Source organism: Somniosus microcephalus, chromosome 12, assembly GCF_052327205.1.
Source record: "Somniosus microcephalus isolate GS21.2 chromosome 12, FLI_Smic_1.0, whole genome shotgun sequence".
Classification (NCBI taxonomy): domain Eukaryota; kingdom Metazoa; phylum Chordata; class Chondrichthyes; order Squaliformes; family Somniosidae; genus Somniosus; species Somniosus microcephalus.
Window position 1 is genome coordinate 18,398,266 of NC_140998.1, and position 20,127 is coordinate 18,418,392.

The 20,127-nt window shown below is 50.4% G+C and overlaps 1 protein-coding gene across 1 annotated transcript in view; it reads left to right on the plus strand.

Annotated features, from left to right (window-relative positions):
• The window catches only part of efcab11 (EF-hand calcium binding domain 11), a 140,918-nt gene that overhangs the window by 72,211 nt on the left and 48,580 nt on the right, over positions 1-20,127 (plus strand). The gene's annotated exons all lie outside the window — the stretch shown is intronic.

Consider the following 20,127-nt stretch of genomic DNA (forward strand, 5'->3'; position numbering starts at 1 on the left):
ATCTTATTGAATGCCGGAGCAGGCTCAAAGGGCCAAATGGCCTACTCCTGCTCCTATTTCTTCTGTTCATATGTTCGAGCTATCAGCATAGTCTTCTGTTCCTTTCTCCCTCACGTACTTATCTAACTTCCCCTTAAGTGCATCTGGGCTATTCGTCTCAACTGCTCCCTGTGGTAGCAGGTTTCACATTCTAACCACTCTCTGGGTAAAGAAATTTCTCCTGAATTCCCTATTGGATTTAACAGTGACAATCTCATATTTATGGCCCCTCGTTCTGGTCTCTCCCCCATGCGTGGAATTACATCTGCACGCCCTGGTCGAATTCCCCGCTCTCTGACCCCGTATCACCTGAAGACTGCACTTAATCTTGACTCCCGGGGGTCATTCTAACGTTGGGCGGGTGATATCGAATTTGCCTCCCATTATGTGTCCCGCCTGATTATTCCGTTCCATTGAAGTCAATGGAAAAATCAGGAGCGATGTATAACGGGCGGTCAGTTCAATATTGCCCATTTTACACTATTGCCCAAGGTTACAGTTCCCCCCGCCTCCTCCCCAGTGTAATATATAAATGTTAGCAGAGTGTGTCTGTATTTCTGCTGTTGGTACATGTTGGTTCAACATGAATTCATAAATCAGTTCCCAATTTGCACCCCGCTCTGCCGGGAAATATATTTCGAAGGCGATTTCAGACGAAACAGGCATTGCAAATTTTATTGCAGCAAGTGCAGCACTTGAAATCAGCCGCAAGTGCTGTTGTTAGAAATACCATTAAGACCCACAATCTGTTCAGACATCTCCACTGTTTTGAACAATTTGCTTATGAATTGGTTGATACAGCAAGGACCTCTTTAGTCTCTCTGAAGATGCCTAATTCAATGCATTAAAAAAAAAGTGGAACAATGGATCAAAGGAAGAGGAGAGTAACCTGTTATTGTAGCAGTCAAGTTGCTCTCTTTGTCAATGGTATAATAGGCCGAACCCAAGTGGTGGAAGGTACTATAATTAGTTTGGAGAGGCGCATTCTCTGTGCCAGGCGACTGATGCTCCACTCCTCTTCTTGTCCAGCAATGCTGATGATCGCTGCGAAAAGTAAGGAAGGAAGGTTTTTGCATTTATGTAGCGCCTTTCACGAGCACAGGGCGTCCCAAAGCGCTTTACAGCCAATGAAGTACTTTTTTGACGTGTAGTCACTGTTGTAATGTAGGAAAGGCGGCAGCCAATTTGCGCACCGCAAGCTCCCACAAACAGCGATTTTGTTGAGATACCGCGGCAAACGTGGGAGTCGAGACCAGAGCTAGTAATACACAACTGCTTTTATTCTACCTCATGGCAAAGAGGAACTGGAAAAGCCCGCGCATCCACTTAAATACTCCCCAGACAGGAAGTGCTCCCGGCAGCCTGTCCCTGCGGGAAACAAGTTGCTGGAGGAAAGGGCCCCCGGCTGGGGGCGTCTGCTTAAACTGTCCGTGCCGCCGTGAGCGGATTATGTCCAGTGGTGGCGTGTCGCCACAATGTGATAATGACCAGATATTCTTGTTTTTTTTTAACTGATGTCGGTTGAGGGGCAAAATATTGGCCCAGGACACCTGGGATGATCTCCCCTGCTCTTCTTCGAAATAGTGCCGTGGGATCCTGTACATCCTCCCGAGAGAGGGCAGACGGGGCCTCGGTTTAGGTACTAGAATTAGTTTGGAGAGACGCATTCTCTGTGCCAGGCGACTGATGCTCCACTCTTCTCCTTGTCCAGCAAGGCTGAGGATCCCTGCGAAAGACGGCACCTCCGACAGTGCAGCGTTTCCTTTAGTACTGCACTGGAGTTGTCAGCCGGGATTATGTCTAGAAGTGGGGCTGACCCAGAGGCGAGAGAGCTGCCAGTGAGCTTGCACTTTTTGTAGCACTTCTCACACAGGAGAAGGTCTCCGGATGCTTTTGAAGGAAGGGGACACTCCGCAGGAGCTGGGAATTCTTCAGTGGGAGTGGATAGTCTGTTTTTTTTTTAGTGATGTTGTTTGAGGGATCAATAATGGATGCGAGCTTTGCAGGCAGCAGACTAAATGGACAGGAGCTGTCGGGCATCACTGGAGGATTCAAGTCCTGACGTGGTGACTTACAGTAAAGCGTCTGACTGGTAGCAGTTGTCATGGAGGCGCTGAAACAGAAAGGTGATTTGTTTGGCACATTGCTCAACACTCCCAGCTGGCACGTGTCACTGTGTATCCATCAAAGGGATCGTGGAAAAATGAAAACATCGGATTCATATGTGAAGCAGCACGCAGTTGGATATCCGGAGTCAGTGGGATCGGTTAAGGCAGGGGCGGGGGGGTAAAAAAATGTCATCTTTGCAAAGAGTCGCTTGGCAGCAATTTGGGGAGGGGGGCAGGGGCAGGACTGCCAATTACACACCTCACAGCTGACTCCAGAGGGGAAGTACAGGTTTTGTAGGCAGTGACTGAAGACTTTCTTTTTTCAAATCATTATTAAAGAAAGAACTTGCATTTCTATAGCGCCTTTCATGACCTCAGGATGTCCCAAAGCGCTTTACAGCCAATGAAGTACTTTTTGAAGTGCAGTCACTGTTGTAATGTGGGAAACGCGGCAGCCAATTTGCGAACAGCAAATGTGATAATGACCAGATAACCTGTTACTTTTGATGATGGGGTAAATATTGGCCCAGGACACCGCGGAGAACTCCCCAGCTCTTCTTTGAATAGGGCCACTGGATCTTTTACATCCAACTGAGAGGGCGGACAGGGCTCGAACCCGCGACCTTCCGACTCAGGCGAGAGTGTTACCCACTGTGCCACGGCTGACACCCAACATTAAACGGCGCGTAACAAGGTGCAGTTGAAGGCGAGCGTGACAATGAGAGTTTTGGATGAGCTCAAGTTTCTGGAGGGTGCAAGGTGGGAGGCCGAGCTTTGGAATAGTCGAGTCTGAAAAAGAAAAGCATGGAAGAAGGACTAAGAGCGAGCGTGGCACCTTTATTCACCTGCACAGCTGCATTACTCACTGGGTGAATCGACTAAACCCGCCATGGGAGCCGACCTCTGGCAGATGAAGCACCGCAGGCAGAGCAAAGCAGCTCGCCGAGACGTCACTCTTTTCAATATAGAGTCATTAACACGACTGTAAGCCTCGTTAACAGCACCACATGGACTGCAGCGATCCAAGAAGGCGGCTCACCACCACCTTCTCAAGGGCAATTAGGGATGGGCAATAAATGCCGGCCTTGCCAGTGACGCCCCCAACCCATGAATAAATAAAATAACCTTTCATCCAGCAAGGATCATATGAATTGGTTAAGCTTGTAAATGGACTTCTTGCCCACACACAAAGAAAACTCATCGAAGTGAAATTTTCTCCAGTTAAATATTGGGAAGACCGAAGCCATTGTTTTTGGTCTCCACCACAAACTCCGTTCCCTAGCCACTGACTCCATCCCTCTCCCTAACATCTGTCTGAGGCTGAACCACACTGTTCGCAACCTTGGTGTCATATTTGACCCTGGAATGAGCTTCCAGCCACATATCCACAGCATAACTAAGACCGCCTGCTTCCATCTCCGTAACATCCACCCTTGCTTCAGCTCATCCGCTGCTGAAACCTTCATTCATGCCTTTGTTACCTCTAGACTTGACTTTTCCAACGCACTCCTGGCTGGCCTCCCACATTCCACCCTACGTAAACTTGAGGTGATCCAAAACTCGGCTGCCTGTGTCCTAACTCGCACCAAGTCCCATTCGCCCATCACCCCTGTGCTCGCTGACCTACATTGGCTCCCGGTTAAGCAGCGCCTTGATTTCAAAATTCTCACCCTTGTTTACAAATCCCTCCATGGCGTCGCCTGTTCCTATCTCTGTAATCTCCTTCAGCCCCACAACCCCCCAAGATATGTGCACTCCCCTAATTCTGCCCTCTTGAGCATCCCCGATTATAATTGCTCAACCATTGGTGGCCGTGCCTTCTGTTGCCTAGGCCCTAAGCTCTGGAATTCCCTTCCTAAACCTCTCCACCTCTCTACCTCTCTTTCCTCCTTTAAGACGCTCCTTAGAACCTACCTCTTTGACCAAGCTTTTGGTCACCTGCCCAAATTTCTCCTTATGTGGCTCGTGTGGTGTATGTAACCTGTTCCACCTTAAGAGAACTTAAGCCTGGTCCACCTTAAGAAAGGTACTACTTTCTTTGGCTGCTGTATACGTAATACCGGTGGTGACCACACCGGTATATAAGCACAGTGTAATAATATTGTATTCAGTATAGTCCTGACCTCCAACCAGTAAAGACCTGTTGAATTTACTCTTGTGGTCTGTGTAGTAATTCTCACTATAACACACAGACTTAACAGTGGCGACGAGTCCGATTCTTACCCTGCTGCAGTAATTTCCACGGCAACTTCGTCCACAGACAGGACGTCGAAGAGAGGTTTCCACCCTCATCACCTACTGGAAGACACGTCGAGCAGCAGGCATCGAGCAACCGGAGTGCAGAAGACATCCTGACCTCGAAGCCTCAATCAGCGACTGTCAGCTTCTTCTACTACCTCGGTGGTGGGTAAGCCGGGCAGCGACGCGACAGAAAGTCAACCGCGTTGGCTGTACAGACGGGGCTGGGAAGACGGAGGAATAAGGGCGGTGAGGTCGATCGCGACCGGAGATAAGGGCCGGGCCGCTTTCGAGCGAGAGGCGCAGCGCGGGACATCGATCGCGACCGGAGATAAGGGCCGCGTTCGGGCTAAAGGCGCAGCGTCTGGGGAAACTGAAGGCGCGAGAGCCGCGGTGAAGCGGAGACAGCATCGGGGGGACGGGTGAAGACCGCCAAGCGCGGGAAAACCGCCATTTTGTGGGCGGCGGACGACGACAAGAGCGGGAAGCCGCCATCTTGGATAACATTAAAAATACAATAAATTGCTACGATGCCTAAACATGGGAACATTAATGCCTTTGACAGTGATCTAGAAGACTGGGCTATGTATGTAGAACGCATACAAAACTATTGTAAGGCAAATAAAATTCCTGATGCAGATAAAGCACTAACATTACTAAACTTAATGGGTGCGAAGACATACGGGCAATTGAAACACCTGTTATCACCAGATGAACCGGCGGATAAGACGTTCGAACAGATTGTTACTGTCCTGAAAAATCATCTTAACCCCACGCCGCTGATGCTAGCGGAACGATTTATGCAAAGGTACACAAGGTGACAAAGAACAGTTTGACCGAACAGAAGTCAGATTCAGACGCTAGCAGTAATGAACTGGATAGCTTAAGAATACACAACGTTGGTAAGGATACAGACCTCCAGACAATTTGGGTCATTCTTCAGATAGCAGGAGTCCAAGTAAAAATGGAATTGGACACTGGATCGGCATTGACGGTCATGAATAAGAAAGATTACAGAAGGTTATTCCAACATATTCCCTTACAGGATATGGAGATTATATTGAAAACGTACATGGGGCAAAGAGTGTACCCCATCGGGAAGATAGAGGTAGAAGTGGTCCACAAGGGCGAAGGAAGCCAAGTAATGGACTTATATGTGCTACCTGAAGGAGGTCCACCACTACTAGGACGGGAGTGGATTAGGAAAATGAATATGGACTGGCACTCCTTGAAAGCACTAACGGTGGATTTCGGGGAAACAGCTGTCAAACCTAAACAATTGTCCAGAATATTGGATGAGGCTAAAGAGGTGTTCCAGCCGGGACTGGGAACACTGAGAGGAATTACGGCAAACATCAAGATTGATGAACATGCACAACCAAAATTTTTTAAAGCCAGACCGGTACCCTATGCAATACGACCTACAGTTGAAGCGGAGCTGGAAGCACTAGAACATTCAGGTGTACTGTCTAAAGTAGATTGGAGTGAGTGGGCTACGCCCATTGTTCCCGTTATGAAACGTCCTGCGAACAATAAGCCAGGAGATCCAGGGAAGGTTCGCATCTGTGGAGATTTCAAAATCACCGTTAATCCGGTGCTTCACACGGTGCAGTATCCGCTTCCACGGATTGAGGATATTTTCGCTTCACTGTCTGGCGGGAAACACTTCACCAAGATAGACCTGGCGCAGGCGTACTTGCAGATGGAGGTTGAAGAAGAGTCACGCCAATACCTCACGATCAACACACATCGAGGGTTGTACCGGTACAATAGGCTGGTTTTTGGAGTGGCATCGGCTCCAGCAATTTGGCAGAGGGCCATGGAGCAGGTATTACAGGGAATTCCAGGCACACAATGTTACCTGGACGACATTCTGATCACAGGTGATGGTGATGAACAACATCTCGCTAACTTGGAACTGGTGCTAAACAGACTGAAAGAGTATGGACTTAGAGTAAATCGGCAGAAATGTGAGTTCTTCCAGAAGCGGATCTCGTACTGTGGTCATGTCATTGACCAGGAGGGGCTTCATAAGTCTCCTGACAAGATAGAGGCAGTTGTAAAGGCTCCCGCTCCGGAGAATGTCTCTCAGTTGAGGTCGTTTCTAGGATTAATTAACTATTACCATAAATTTCTGCCAAATCTATCCACGGTACTGCATCCGTTGAACGCTCTTTTACAGAAAGGGGTACCATGGGACTGGGGCGAAAACTGTAAAAAGGCATTTCGCAAAAGCAAAGAATTGATCACCTCAGAGGAAGTGTTGGCTCACTTCAACCCGACACTGCCTATTCAGTTGGCTTGTGATGCTTCTCCATATGGTATTGGGGCAGTACTCTCACATAAATTGCCAAATGGCACGGAAAGGCCAGTCGCGTTTGCATCCAGATCATTGACCTCCGCTGAGCGCAACTATGCGCAGATCGATAGGGAGGCCCTTAGCCTTGTATGGGGAGTGAAGAAGTTTAATCATTACCTACAGGGCCAGAAATTCACACTTCTGACGGACCATCAGCCGTTGGTGTCCATTTTTAACCCTAAGAAGGGTGTTTCGGTGATGACAGCACAGCGTCTCCAGAGATGGTCTCTTTTCCTAGGGGCACATCAATATCAGATAGAATTCAAAGGTACGAAACAGCATGGCAATGCTGATGGCCTGTCGCGCCTGCCACTACCTGAAGATGAAGACACGACGGAAGTTGACCCTGTTGAGTTATTTCATTCGACCATTATCGAGTGTCTACCTGTCACCTTGAAAGAGAAACCAGGAACGACCCGACACTGTCCAGAGTCTATGAGGTGACAGTGAAAGGATGGCCAACACGGGGTGATCCTCTGTTACCGGCATTCTCGGCAAGGCGAGACCAGCTGTCCGTCTGCCATGGTACTTTGATGTACGGGACAAGAGTGATTATTCCTCCCAAGTTAAGGGAACGAGTTTTAAAAGAACTACATGAAGGTCATCTGGGGGGAGTAAAAATGAAAAGTCTTGCTAGGGCTTACGTATGGTGGCCGGGTATTGACCAACAGATTGAGGAGTTAACGAAAAGCTGCGCTGGGTGTCAAAAAGTGCAAAATGCACCTTCGATAGCACCGCTACACCCATGGGAATGGCCTTCAGCCCCATGGCAACGCGTACACATTGACTTTGCTGGTCCATTCATGGACTCCATGTTCCTAATCGCGGTGGACGCACATTCCAAATGGCCAGAAGTCATCAAGATGAACACCACTACTTCAGAAAAGACAATTGCGGTGTTAAGAACAATATTCGCAAGGAACGGATTGCCAGAACAGATCTGTTCGGACAACGGACCACAGTTTGTATCGGAAGAATTCCAACAATTCTTAAAGAAGAATGGAGTTAAACATTATACCTCTGCCCCATATCATCCGGCGACAAACGGGTTGGCTGAAAGATTTGTCCAGACATTCAAAAAGGCTATTAAGGCCATGAATGATGATCAGATTCCGCTGCAACACAAGGTCAATAAGTTCCTGATGTCATATAGAAACGCCGATCATGCCGTGACTAACCAAAGTCCTGCTATGATGTTTTATAACAGGAGGTTGCGGTCCAAGTTGGACTTGTTAAAACCAAATGTGAGGAGGGAAGTGGAAAACAAACAGTTTCGGCATATTAACAGCAAGACCACTCGAACTTTCGACGTAGGACAACCAGTGATGGCAAGGGGCTATGGAAACGAAAAATGGCAGTCCGGAACAATCCGGGCCAGACAAGGACCTCTGATGTACACCGTAGATATTGGTCATAATGTGATAAGGCGTCATGCGGATCAACTGGTAGAGTCGAGAGCAAGGGTCGAACCCATGGTTGTGACAGAGACAGCTGTGGAAGACGTTCATGAACCTGAAGCATCTACCTCGGCCGGGAATGTACTTGATGATGATGACACCCAATACATTGGCAACCAACTAGAGGAGGCACCTCAACAACAAGAATCAGAGACCACTGAAAGGCATTATCCAAGCCGAATCAGAAAGCCTCCTGAGAGACTGAACCTTTGAACTGTTATACCTGAAGTTATATATGTATATATGTTATGTTTATTTGGGGATATGACTGTTAAGCTAAAAAGGGAGGATTGTGGTGTATGTAACCTGTTCCGCCTTAAGAGAACTTAAGCCTGGTCCACCTTAAGAAAGGTACTACTTTCTTTGGCTGCTGTATACGTAATACCGGTGGTTACCACACCGGTATATAAGCACAGTGTAATAATATTGTATTCAGTATAGTCCTGACCTCCAACCAGTAAAGACCTGTTGAATTTACTCTTGTGGTCTGTGTAGTAATTCTCACTATAACACACAGACTTAACAGCTCGGTGTCAATTTCTTTGTCTTAAAATACTCCTGTGCAGTTTTACTACGTTAAAGGTGCTATATAAATACAAGTTGTTGTTGTTGTGGAAATCTAAAACAATCTTAAAACCCAAAGCGAGTTTTCCATTGATACTGCGATAACAGCCACATTTGCCCAAGTTTCAGAGCTTGCCTTTATGCGGGAACTGTATGTTCCAAAACGTTCTCTACCGCTATACGGTGAGATTTTCCGGCTCAGCTCTCCCCGGGGTGGAGCTGTGCTCATCGGAGCGCACGTCTGTAAATTGCCTCAGCCGCACCATGTTATTTTTTCATCCGGTAAAATTAATGGGCAGAAATCCATGGGATGGAGCAGCACTGTTACCCCCTACACATGTTCCCGGTGAGTGCAATTTCTCGCGGGGGGGTGGTTGGGGAGGGGCAAAGCAGAAAATGTCACCGTCCTTTCGCCTTGCACCATCATCCCTTTTGTCATTTAATCTCTCCTGCACTCCACTCTATCACAGACCTTCCCTTTTGTTCTTTCCCCCTCCTCCTACCCCCCCTTTTTCGCTGGCTGTGTACTTGGCTTATAAACTGTTAAGTCTCTTAACTTCTTCCAGTTCTGATGAAAGATCACCAACCTGAAACGTTAACTCTGTTTCTATCTCCACAGATTTGTTAAGGGAATGTCGTGTCTGACAAACTTGATTGAATTTTTGAGGAGGTAACAAGGAGGGTACTTTAGCAAGGCTTTTGATAAGGTTCCACATGGCAGACTGGTCACAAAGTTAAAAGAACATGGTATCCAGGGCAAAGTGTCAAGTTGGATTCAAAACTGGCTGGGAGACAGGAAGCAGAGGGTAATGGTTGATGGGTGTTTTTGTGACTGGAAGGCTGTTTCCAGTGGGGTTCCGCAGGGCTCAGTACTAGGTCCCTTGCTTTTTGTGGTATATATCAACGATCTTGACTTGAATATAGGGGGTATGATTAAGAAGTTTGCAGATGATACTAAAATTGGCTGTGTGGTTGATGCTGAAGAAGGAAGCTGTAGACTGCAGGAAGATATTAATAAATTGGTCAGGTGGGCAGAACAGTGCCAAATGGAATTCAGTCCGGAGAAGTGTGAGGTAATGCATTTAGGGAGGGCTAACAAGGAAAGGGAATACACATTAAATGGTAGGATACTGAGTGGTGTAGAGGAACAAAGGGACCTTGGAGTGCATGTCCACAGATCCCTGAAGGTAGCAGGCCAGGTAGATAAGGTGGTTAAGAAGGCATACGGAATGCTTGCCTTTATTAGCCGTGGCATAGAATACAAGAGCAAGGGGTTTATGCTTCAACAGTATAAAACACTAGTTAGGCCTCAGCTAGAGTACTGCATACAGTTCTGGTCACCACATTACAGGAAAGATGTGATTGCACTAGAGAGGGTACAGAGGAGATTTACAAGGATGTTGCCGGGAGTAGAGAATCTTAGCTATGAGGAAAGACTGGATAGGCTGGGTTTGTTTTCCTTGGAACAGAGGAGGCTGAGGGGAGACCTTATTGAGGTGTATAAAATTATGAGGGGCCTAGATAAAGTGAATAGAAAGGACCTATTTCCCTTAGCAGAGGGGTCAAAAACCAGGGGGCATAGATTTAAAGTAATTGGGGGAAGGTTTAGAGGGGATTTGAGGGGAAATTTCTCCACCCAGAGGGTGGTGGGGGTCTGGAACTCACTGCCTGAAAGGGTGGTAGAGGCAGAAACCCTAACCACATTTAAAAAGTACTTGGATGTGCACTTTGGAAGCTGTAACCTGCAGGGCTACGGACCAAGAGCTGGGAAGTGGGATTGGCTGGATAGCTCTTTGTTGGCCGGCGCGGACACGATGGGCCGAAATGGTTTCCTCACATGCTGTAACTTTCTATGATTCTATGAGATGCTGCCTGACCTGCTGAGATTTTCCAGCATTTTCAGTTTTTATTTCAGATTTCCAGCATCCGCAATGTTTAGTCTCTTTTTTGAATGTCACCTCCAGTTCCTCTGTCGCTTGCACTCTCAGTCTCTCTCTCTCTCTCTCACCTTGTGTGCCTTTTGCTTCCCGTCCCTCTGTCTCACTCCCTCGTTGTGCCTTGCTCTCTCAACTTGTTCAATTACATTCAGTTAACTCCTGCATTTTTCCCCTATGGTTTATAATTAGTCCCTGAGAGAAGAGAAAATTACCTAGCATACAGATGGCTTTTGTGAGGCAGAGGTGTGCGCCTTTGACTCAGCCACCTGGCTCCTTCCCCTTTGATAGTGTCGCAAGCAACAAACACACTGAATGCTGTAATTAGCCCATTACCAGAGCACTTGAAACAGTGAGTGCAGATACAGTAATAAGAGCAACAGGCGTCCCCCAGGAAATTGCTGCCCTTGCAGAAGCAATGGGAGCGCGAGAGTGCTGTTGTGTAGAGCAGACAATCTGCTCAATGCGGCCTGCTGTCCTTTGCTAGTAATTCCTGACTGGAAACCTGTGGGGGTTTTTTTAACCCAACTCCCATTCTCACGAACCCCTCCACGGTCTCCAAATTGTCAGACTGCTTGTCCGACATCCCGTTCTGGATGAGCAGAAATTTTCTCCAATTTTAAATAATGGGAAGTCCGAAGCCATTGTTTTCAGTCCCTGCCGCAAACTCCGTTCCCAAGCCACTGACTCCATCCCTCTCCCTAACATCTGTCTGAGGCTGAACCACACTGTTCGCAACCTTGGTGTCATATTTGACCCTGAAATAAGCTTCCAACCACACATCCGCAGCATAACTAAGACCGCCTATTTCCACCTCCGTAACATCGCCCGTCTCTGCCCTTGCCTCAGCTCATCCACTGCTGAAACCCTCATCCATGCCTTTGTTACCTCTAGACTTGACTATTCCAACGCACTCCTGGCTGGCCTCCCACATTCTACCCTACGTAAACTTGCGGTCATCCAAAACTCGGTTGCCTGTGTCCTAACTCACACCAAGTCCCGTTCGCCCATCACCCCTGTGCTCGCTGACCTACATTGGCTCCCAGTTAAGCAGCGCCTCGATTTCAAAATTCTCATCCTTGTTTTCAAATCCCTCCATGGCCTTATCCCCTCCTTATCTCTGTATCTCTGTAATCTCTTTCAGTGCCACAACCCCCCCCCCCCAAGATGTCTGCGCTCCTCTAATTTTGCCCTCTTGAGCATCCCTGATTATAATCGCTCAACCTTTGGTGGCCGTGCCTTCTGTTCTCAGCATTAAGCTCTGGAATTCCCTGCCTAAACCTGTCCACCTCTCTACCTCTCTTGTCCTTTAAGACGTTCCTTAAAACCTACCTCTTTGACAAAGCTTTTGGTCACCTGCCCTCATTTCTTCTTATATGGCTCGGTGTCAAATTTTTTGTCTTATAATATTCCTGTACAGCGCCTTGGGACGTTTTACTACATTAAAGGCGCTATATAAATACAAGTTGTTGTTTTTGTGCACCCATCACCCCTGTGCTCGCTGACCTACACTGGCTCCCGATCCGGAAACGCCTCGATATTAAAATTCTCATCCTCGTGTTGAAATCCCTCCACGTGTCAGCCGTGGCTCAGTGGGCAGCACTCTCACCTCTGAGTCAGAAGGTTGTGGGTTCAAGTCCCACTCCACAGACTTGAACATGATTATCTCGGCTGACACTCCCAGTGCAGCACTGAGGGAGTGCTGCACTGTCGCAAGACACCATGAGAACTCGCCAGCTCTTCTTCGAATTCTGCCATGGGATGAGACGTTGGACCGAAGCCCCGTCTGCTCTCTCAGTTGGACATAAAGGATCCCATGGCACTATTTCAAAGAAGAGCAGGGGAGTTCTCCCCGGTGTCCTGGCCAATATTTATCCCTCAATCAACATCACTAAAACTGATTCTTAGGTCATTATCTCATTGCTGTTTGAACATAATAGAAGAATTAGGAGCAGGAGCAGGCCATACGGCCCCTCGAGCCTGCTCCGCCATTCAATAAGATCATGGCTGATCTTCGACCTCAACTCCACTTTCCCCCATATCCCTTGATTCCCTGAGTGCCCAAAAATCTATCGAACTCAGTCTTGAATATACTCAACAACTGAGCCTCCACAGCTCTCTGGGGCAGAGAATTCCAAAGATTCACCACCCTCTGAGTGAAGACATTTCTCCTCATCTCAGTCCTAAATGGCCGACCCCTTATCCTGAGACTGTGACCCCTAGTTCTAGATTCTCCAGCCAGGGGAAACAACCTCTCAGCATCTACCCTGTCAAGCCCTCCAAGAATTTTATACATTTGTTTGTGGGACCTTGCTGCGTGCAAATTGGCTGCCCCGCTTCCTACAACAGTGACTACTCTTCAAAAAGTACTTTGTTGGCTGTAAAGCGCTTTGGGACGTCCTGAGGTCGTGAAAGGAGTTATATGAATGCAAGTCTTTCTTTCATCTTGTGTAAATTTTGTACTAATTTGAGGAGTTGAGTACAGGAGCAAGGATGTCTTACTACAGTTATACAGGGCCTTGGTGAGACCACACCTGGAGTACTGTGTGCAATTTTGGTCTCCTTACCTAAGAAAGGATATACTTGCCATAGAGGGAGTGCAGCGAAGGTTCACCAGACTGATTCCTGGGATGGCAGGACTGTCGTATGAGGAGAGATTCGGTTGACTAGGCCTGTATTCACTAGAGTTTAGAAGAATGAGAGGGGATCTCATTGAAACGTATAAAATTCTGACAGAGCCAGACAGACTGGATGCAGAGAGGATGGGCTGGATTTTGTCAATGGGGACATGATGGAGGCGGGACTCCCACTTTTTGGGTTGCAGTCCCGCCTCCATCGATTTGTGGCCAACCCACGCGATTTTCCCTTGATTGACCTTGTTGAGCCTGCCCAGCGGGCTCAGCGGGCCAATTAAGGGACACCTGGTTACAGGTGACGTCAGGGATTGACATTTCATCTGTCAAGAGCTTTTGACAGATGAAATAACAGCGTTTGACAGCTCTGTGAAGTTGTCAAACACTGACAATCTGACTTCTAGCTTGAGTCCTTCTCCACAGACTCAGTTAGAAATCTCTCCAGAACAGAAAGCTGAATGCTGCAGCTTTTGACAGATTGCGGCCATTCTGCTTTCTGTGGCGGTGAGATGAGGGACTCCCGAGACCTGAAGGAAGGAAGCCTGCATTAGTAAGTAAAGGTAAGTAAAACTTATTTAAACACTTTGCACACATCAAACACACTTACCTCTGCACTCATGCACCCATCACTCACCTGAACACCGGACATCTCGAACCCTCCAAGCCCGACGGCCCACCTCGCTAACTTGGCGTGGTTTGGAGCCGTCGGGCAGCCCACACTTCAGGGATAAAAATAGGGATTAGGCTAAAAACTGCCCGTTAACTACAGGAAACTTTGGCTTATCCGGAGGTTGTATGTCCGGAAACCTCGATCTAACGGCAGAAATCAGCAGCCGTTTTGGTTAGGTTTTTTTTCTTCTCCTAGCATTTCTTTAACAGTCAGGCTCTGGAAAGCGTCTCTGTAGCTTAGCAACAGCTTCAGAGACGCTTCCAAGGTACGGGCCGAGTGTTTACAAGCTGTTGCTAAGCAACGATGTTTGTTGTCAGATACGGAGATGAAAACTGTAGTGTATGTACCCGTCTACCTTTAAGAGAACTATTGTATGTAACCGTTCACCTTTAAGAGAACTATTTTAGGTGTGGCACTACTTTGTTTGGCTTCTGTATACGGTAATACCGACGGTGACCACACCAGTATATAAGTGTTGTGCCAGGAGTTATTGGGCAGATTCGCCCTGACCTTCGAATAGTAAAGTCCTGTTTTAAGTTACTCTTGGAGTCTGTGTATTAATTAACTAAACAACCCACAGACTTTACAGTGGCGACGAGTCTGATCGTACCCTGCGGCAACAATAATTCCGAAGCAGTTAACGAGCGTCGAGAAGAGGCAACCGCCCTCGTCATTCTGCTGGGAGAAAACTCGAGTCTGCAGAGCTGGGAAAGGAGGAAGAATTCAGAGACAAAGACTTCCATCAGCAACAGGCACTGACTGTCCCTTCTGCCACGGTGAGGAGTGAGCCGATCAGCACGAGAAGCAAGGCGGCCACGGTGACTGTGAGTAAGGGAAAAGTAAAAAGAATAACCGGAGGATAAGGGCGGTGCACTCGACCACGGTCGAGGGGGAAAGGAGCCGGACAGAAGTCGGGCCCAGAGGCGCTGAGACTGGGGCAGCGTGGAGCAAGGAAGCCGCGGTACAGACAGGCTGGGGACGCAACGGCGTCGTGAGACAGCTAGACCGCGACCGGCGAAAAAGGCCGGGCAGCGACCGAAGCCACGAAGCGCTGCGACCGGGAGCGTAGGCGCGGGAAGATATAAAAACTCAGCCGCAGCCGGGGAGGGAAGCACCGGACTGCGAGACGGCTGGGAGAGGCGTTTGGGAGCCGAGCGAGCGGGAGAGGCAGAGCCGACCAAGGGAGACTGCGCGAGAGCCAGTCCAGCGGCTGAAACTGTTCTCCGTCAACGGGGTGTACCCAGCGCCGGTAGAGCCGAGCGAGCGGGAGAGGCAGAGCCGACCAAGGGAGACTGCGCGAGAGCCAGTCCAGCGGCTGAAACTGTTCTCCGTCAACGGGGTGTACCCAGCGCCGGTAGAGCCGAGAGAGCGGGAGAGAGACCGAGCCCGAGCAAGGGGAACTGAGCGAGAGCCAGCCCAGCGGCTGAACCTGTTCGCCGTCAACGGGGTGTACTCAGCGCCGGTTGCCTTGCCGAGAAAAGGGAAAGCACTGAAGCCGACGCGCAGGCTGTGAATCTGAAAGCCAGCGGCCGTCGCCTGTGGGGGAAAGTGTACCCCTCCCGCTAGGGAAGAAACGCGGGAAGCCGCCATTAGGCGGGGAAGAAGACAGAAGCGGGAAACCGCCATTGAAGTGGGCGGGGAGAGAAGATAAGCGCGGGAAACCGCCATTTTCGCGGGAAAACCGCCATCTTAGAAAAAAAAAAATAAGTTAAAGAAATAATTCGGGGTGTTATCAGTGATATACCTATCAATTCGTCCAATAAAAGGCGACGAGTTAGGAACGTAACTAAAGGTTTTTATTGACTAAATAACAGAGCCCACCCTCGTGGGTGATCGGGTCCAACAAGGAGGAATACCAGCCAGTCGACTACCTTTATACCTGGGCAGGTAGGTGGAGCCATGGGCGGAGTCGGAGGTGGTCAGCCCAGGTATAACAGCGCGACAAGAGGCGACCTCGTATCGTGATACAACAGTGATAACGGTGATAACAATACAACAGTGATAACTATAGTGTAACGATAAAAGTGGTTTACCACATTCACCCCTTGTTTAGATTTGAGTCCGGCGGGGTGAAGTGTACTACCAGTTCTGGTATGTCAGTCTGTCCGGAGGCCTCGTAAGCCTCTCCGATCGTCGCAGCGGCGGTGCTGCATTATCCGGTGTTAGTGCTGGTGTCTGCGTGGTCGGCGAAGGCTCGTGGGGTTCCGGCATGCCGTCTACCTGGGCTGGAATTGGGGGGGTGGTGGGGGGGGGGTAAAGGTGGTGTCTCCGGAGTGCCCGAGGGTGCGAGGTCTCGTAAGGAGACAGTGTCCTCCCGCCCGTCTGGGTAAGCCACGTAGGCGTACTGGGGGTTGGCGTGCAGGAGGTTCACCCTCTCGACCAGGGGGTCTGTTTTATGGGCCCTCACGTGCTTTCGCAGCAAGACGGGCCCCGGAGAGGTCAGCCAGGTTGGTAGAGTGGTTCCCGTAGTCGACTTCCTGGGGAAAACAAACATTCGTTCATGGGGGGTGGCGTTAACGGCAGTGCAAAGTAGTGACCGGATGGAGTGCAGCGCTGTCGGGAGGACTTCCTGCCAGCGGGAGGTTGGGAGGCCCTTAGACTTTAAGGCTAAGAGGACGGCCTTCCATACCGTCGCGTTCTCTCTTTCCACCTGGCCGTTCCCTCGGGGGTTGTAGCTGGTGGTCCTACTTGCTGCAATACCTCTCGCTAGTAGGAACTGACGGAGTTCCTCGCTCATGAAAGAGGAGCCCCGGTCACTATGTATATAGTTTGGGAACCCGAACAAGGCGAAGAGGTCGTTCAGGCATTTAATGACCGTGGTACTGGTCATGTCTGGGCAGGGGAAGGCAAAGGGGAAACGGGAGTACTCATCAACAATGTTGAGGAAGTACACATTACGGTCAGAGGACGGGAGGGGCCCCTTAAAGTCGATGCTCAGGCGCTCGAAGGGGCGGGTGGCCTTGATCAGGCTTGCTCTGTCCGGCCTAAAGAAGTGCGGTTTGCACTCGGCACAGGTCTGGCAGTTCCTGGTTATGGTCCTGACCTCCTCGATGGAGTAGGGCAGGTTGCGGGCCTTAATGAAGTGGTAAAGTCTGGTGACCCCGGGGTGGCAGAGGTCGTTGTGGAGGGTCTGAAGTCTATCACTTTGCGCGCTGGCGCATGTAATTCGTGACAGAGCATCGGGGGGTTCGTTCAGCTTACCTGGCCGGTACAAGATATCATAATCGTAGGTGGAGAGCTCGATTCTCCACCTCAAGATCTTGTCATTCTTGATTTTGCCCCTCAGCTTGTTATTAAACATAAAAGCGACCGAACGTTGGTCGGTAAGGAGGGTAAATCGTTTGCCTGCCAGGTAGTGCCTCCAGCGTCGTACCGCCTCCACAATCACCTGGGCCTCCTTCTCGACCGACGAGTGTCGGATCTCAGGGCCCTGTAGGGTCCTTGAGAAGAAGGCCACCGGTCTCCCCTCCTGGTTAAGGGTGGCGGCTAGGGCGAAGTCGGATGCATCGCTCTCGACTTGGAAGGGGATGGACTCATCCACTGCGTGCATAGTGGCCTTGGCAATGTCTCCCATAATGAGGGAGAAGGCTGCGCACGCTTCCTCCGTAAGGGGGAAGGATGTGGACTTCATGAGGGGTCTGGCTTTGTCCGCATAATTGGGCACCCATTGGGCATAGTAGGCGAAGAGCCCCAGGGTTCTCTTAAGTGCCTTAGGGCAGTGGGGGAGGGGTAGCTCCATGAGGGGGCGCATTCTTTCGGGGTCGGGGCCGATGAGTCCGTTCTCTACTACACAGCCAAGGATGGCAAGGCGCGAGGTGTTAAACACACATTTCTCCTTATTGTAGGTGAGGTTCAGCCGTTGGGCTGTACGGAGGAATTTCTCCAGATTCACGTCGTGGTCCTGCCGGTCGCGGCCGCAGATGGTGACGTTATCTAGGTAGGGGAATGTGGCCTGCAGTCCGTTCTGGTCAACCATCCGGTCCATCTCCCTTTGGAAGACCGAGACCCCGTTGGTGACACCGAACGGGACCCTAAGGAAGTGGTATAGGCGCCCATTCGCCTCGAAGGCGGTGTACTGGCGGTCCTCGGGGTGGATAGGGAGTTGGTGGTAGGCCGACTTAAGGTCGATGGTCGAGAATACGCGGTATTGTGCAATCTGATTGACCATGTCAGATATGCGGGGAAGGGGGTATGCGTCCAGCTGGGTGTATCTGTTTATGGTCTGGCTGTAGTCGATGACCAGGCGATTTTTATCGCCGGTCTTAACGACCACGACCTGGGCACGCCAGGGGCTGTTGCTCCCCTCGATGATGCCCTCCTTCAGGAGACGCTGCACCTCAGAGCTAATGAAAGCTCTGTCCCCAGCGCTGTACCGCCTGCTCTTGGTAGCGACGGGTTTGCAGTCGGGGGTGAGGTTAGCGAACAGGGAAGGTGGCGGCACCTTGAGGGTGGATAGGCTGCAGGTGTTACGCGGTGGGCGGTTTAACCTTCGCTGGTTGTCGACTGTGAGTGGGGGGAGGGGTCCACCGTATGCTAGGGTTACACTTTGGAGGTGGGATTGGAAGTCCAGCCCTAGTAGGACGGCAGCGCAGAGCTGGGGGAGGACGAGGAGTTTAAAATTTTTATACTCTGTACCCTTAACCGACAAGGTCACAGCACAGTAGCCGCTAATGTCCGTGGCGTGGGACCTCGATGCCATCGAGATTCGGTTGCGCGTTGGCAGGACAGGGAGGGAGTAGTGGCTCACCGTGTCTGGGTGGATGAAGCTCTCCGTGCTTCCGCTGTCGAACAGGCAGGTCGTGGCGTGGCCGTTTACTTTGATGTCCATCATCGACTTGGACAGGTGGTGTGGGCGGGCTTGATCCAGAGTGACGGAGGCTAGTGTGTAGGTAAGCGAGTCGTTGTCGTCTGCGGGCGAGGCGGTCGTCGGGTCCGGGGGCCCGGTGGCAGTCGGGCGTGGTGGGTAAAATGGCGTCTCCCACGAGGTAGGACAAAATGGCGGAGAAGATGGCTGCCCCCATAACTCACATGAGGCACTATTGGGGTCGGTTGCCTTGATCAAAGATGGCTGCCCCATGACTCACGTGTGGGGATGCTGGCCTCAGTTGCCGTGAAAGAAGATGGCCGCCCCCACAGTTCGCATGAGGCACTGCTGGCCTCTGAAGATCTGCTCCTGCAGGCCTTAGAGAAGTGGCCTTTCTTCCTGCAGGTTGCGCAGGTAGAGTTCCTGGCTGGGCAGCGCGACCTCGGGTGCTTCTCCTGGCCGCAAAAGAAGCAGCCGGCGGCCCGATCGCAGGTGCCCGATGTCGGAGCCGGTACCGGGGGTGGCGGGCCCGGTCGGGTCCGGGACGCCGACGCTGAGGTAGGTCCCGGGGGTGGCGCTGCGAAGGGTATTGCGGTAGGGGTCGGGCCCGAGTCCCAGGGTCGCGAGCAGTACCTGGAAAACGCCTCCTGGTCCTGATGGGCCACCTCCAGGGAGAGAGCGAGGGCTTCAGCTTTGTCCAGGTCAAGGTCTTTAGCTTCAAGCAGTCTTTGCCGTGAGTAGTCGGACCGTAGGCCTTTCACAAAGGCATCGCGGATATTATCTTCCGTATTTTCAACAGCCGTCACCGCTTTAAAGTCACAGTTCCTGCCGAGTGCTCTTAGCGCCCGTAAAAATTCAGCTACAGACTCTCCTGGCTGTTGCGGGCGGGATCTTAGGAGGTGCCTGGTGTACATGTAATTTACCGGGCTGCGGTACTGCTGTTTCAGTAGGTTGATAGCGGCCTCGTATGTAGTCGTGTCCTGGATGAGTGCGTGTACTCTCGGGCTCGCTTGGGCGTTCAGAAGTCTTAGTTTGGATCTCTGCGGGACGCCGGATTCTTCCAGGTAGGATTCGAAGCAGTCCAGCCAGTGTTTGAAGTTGAGGGCTGAGTTTGCTGCCTGTGGGTTTAGATCCAGGTACGGTGGTTTGAGGGCTTGCAGCCAAGCCGGCTGGTGTGGCTGGCGTAGCCCGGTGTCTGAAAGCTGCTGTGGCTGTGCTTCTGGGAGGGCTTCTGGCTGGCCAGTAGTAGACATCTTTAAAATTTAGTCAATAAAATTGATATACCTATCAATTCGTCCAATAAAAGGCGACGAGTTAGGAA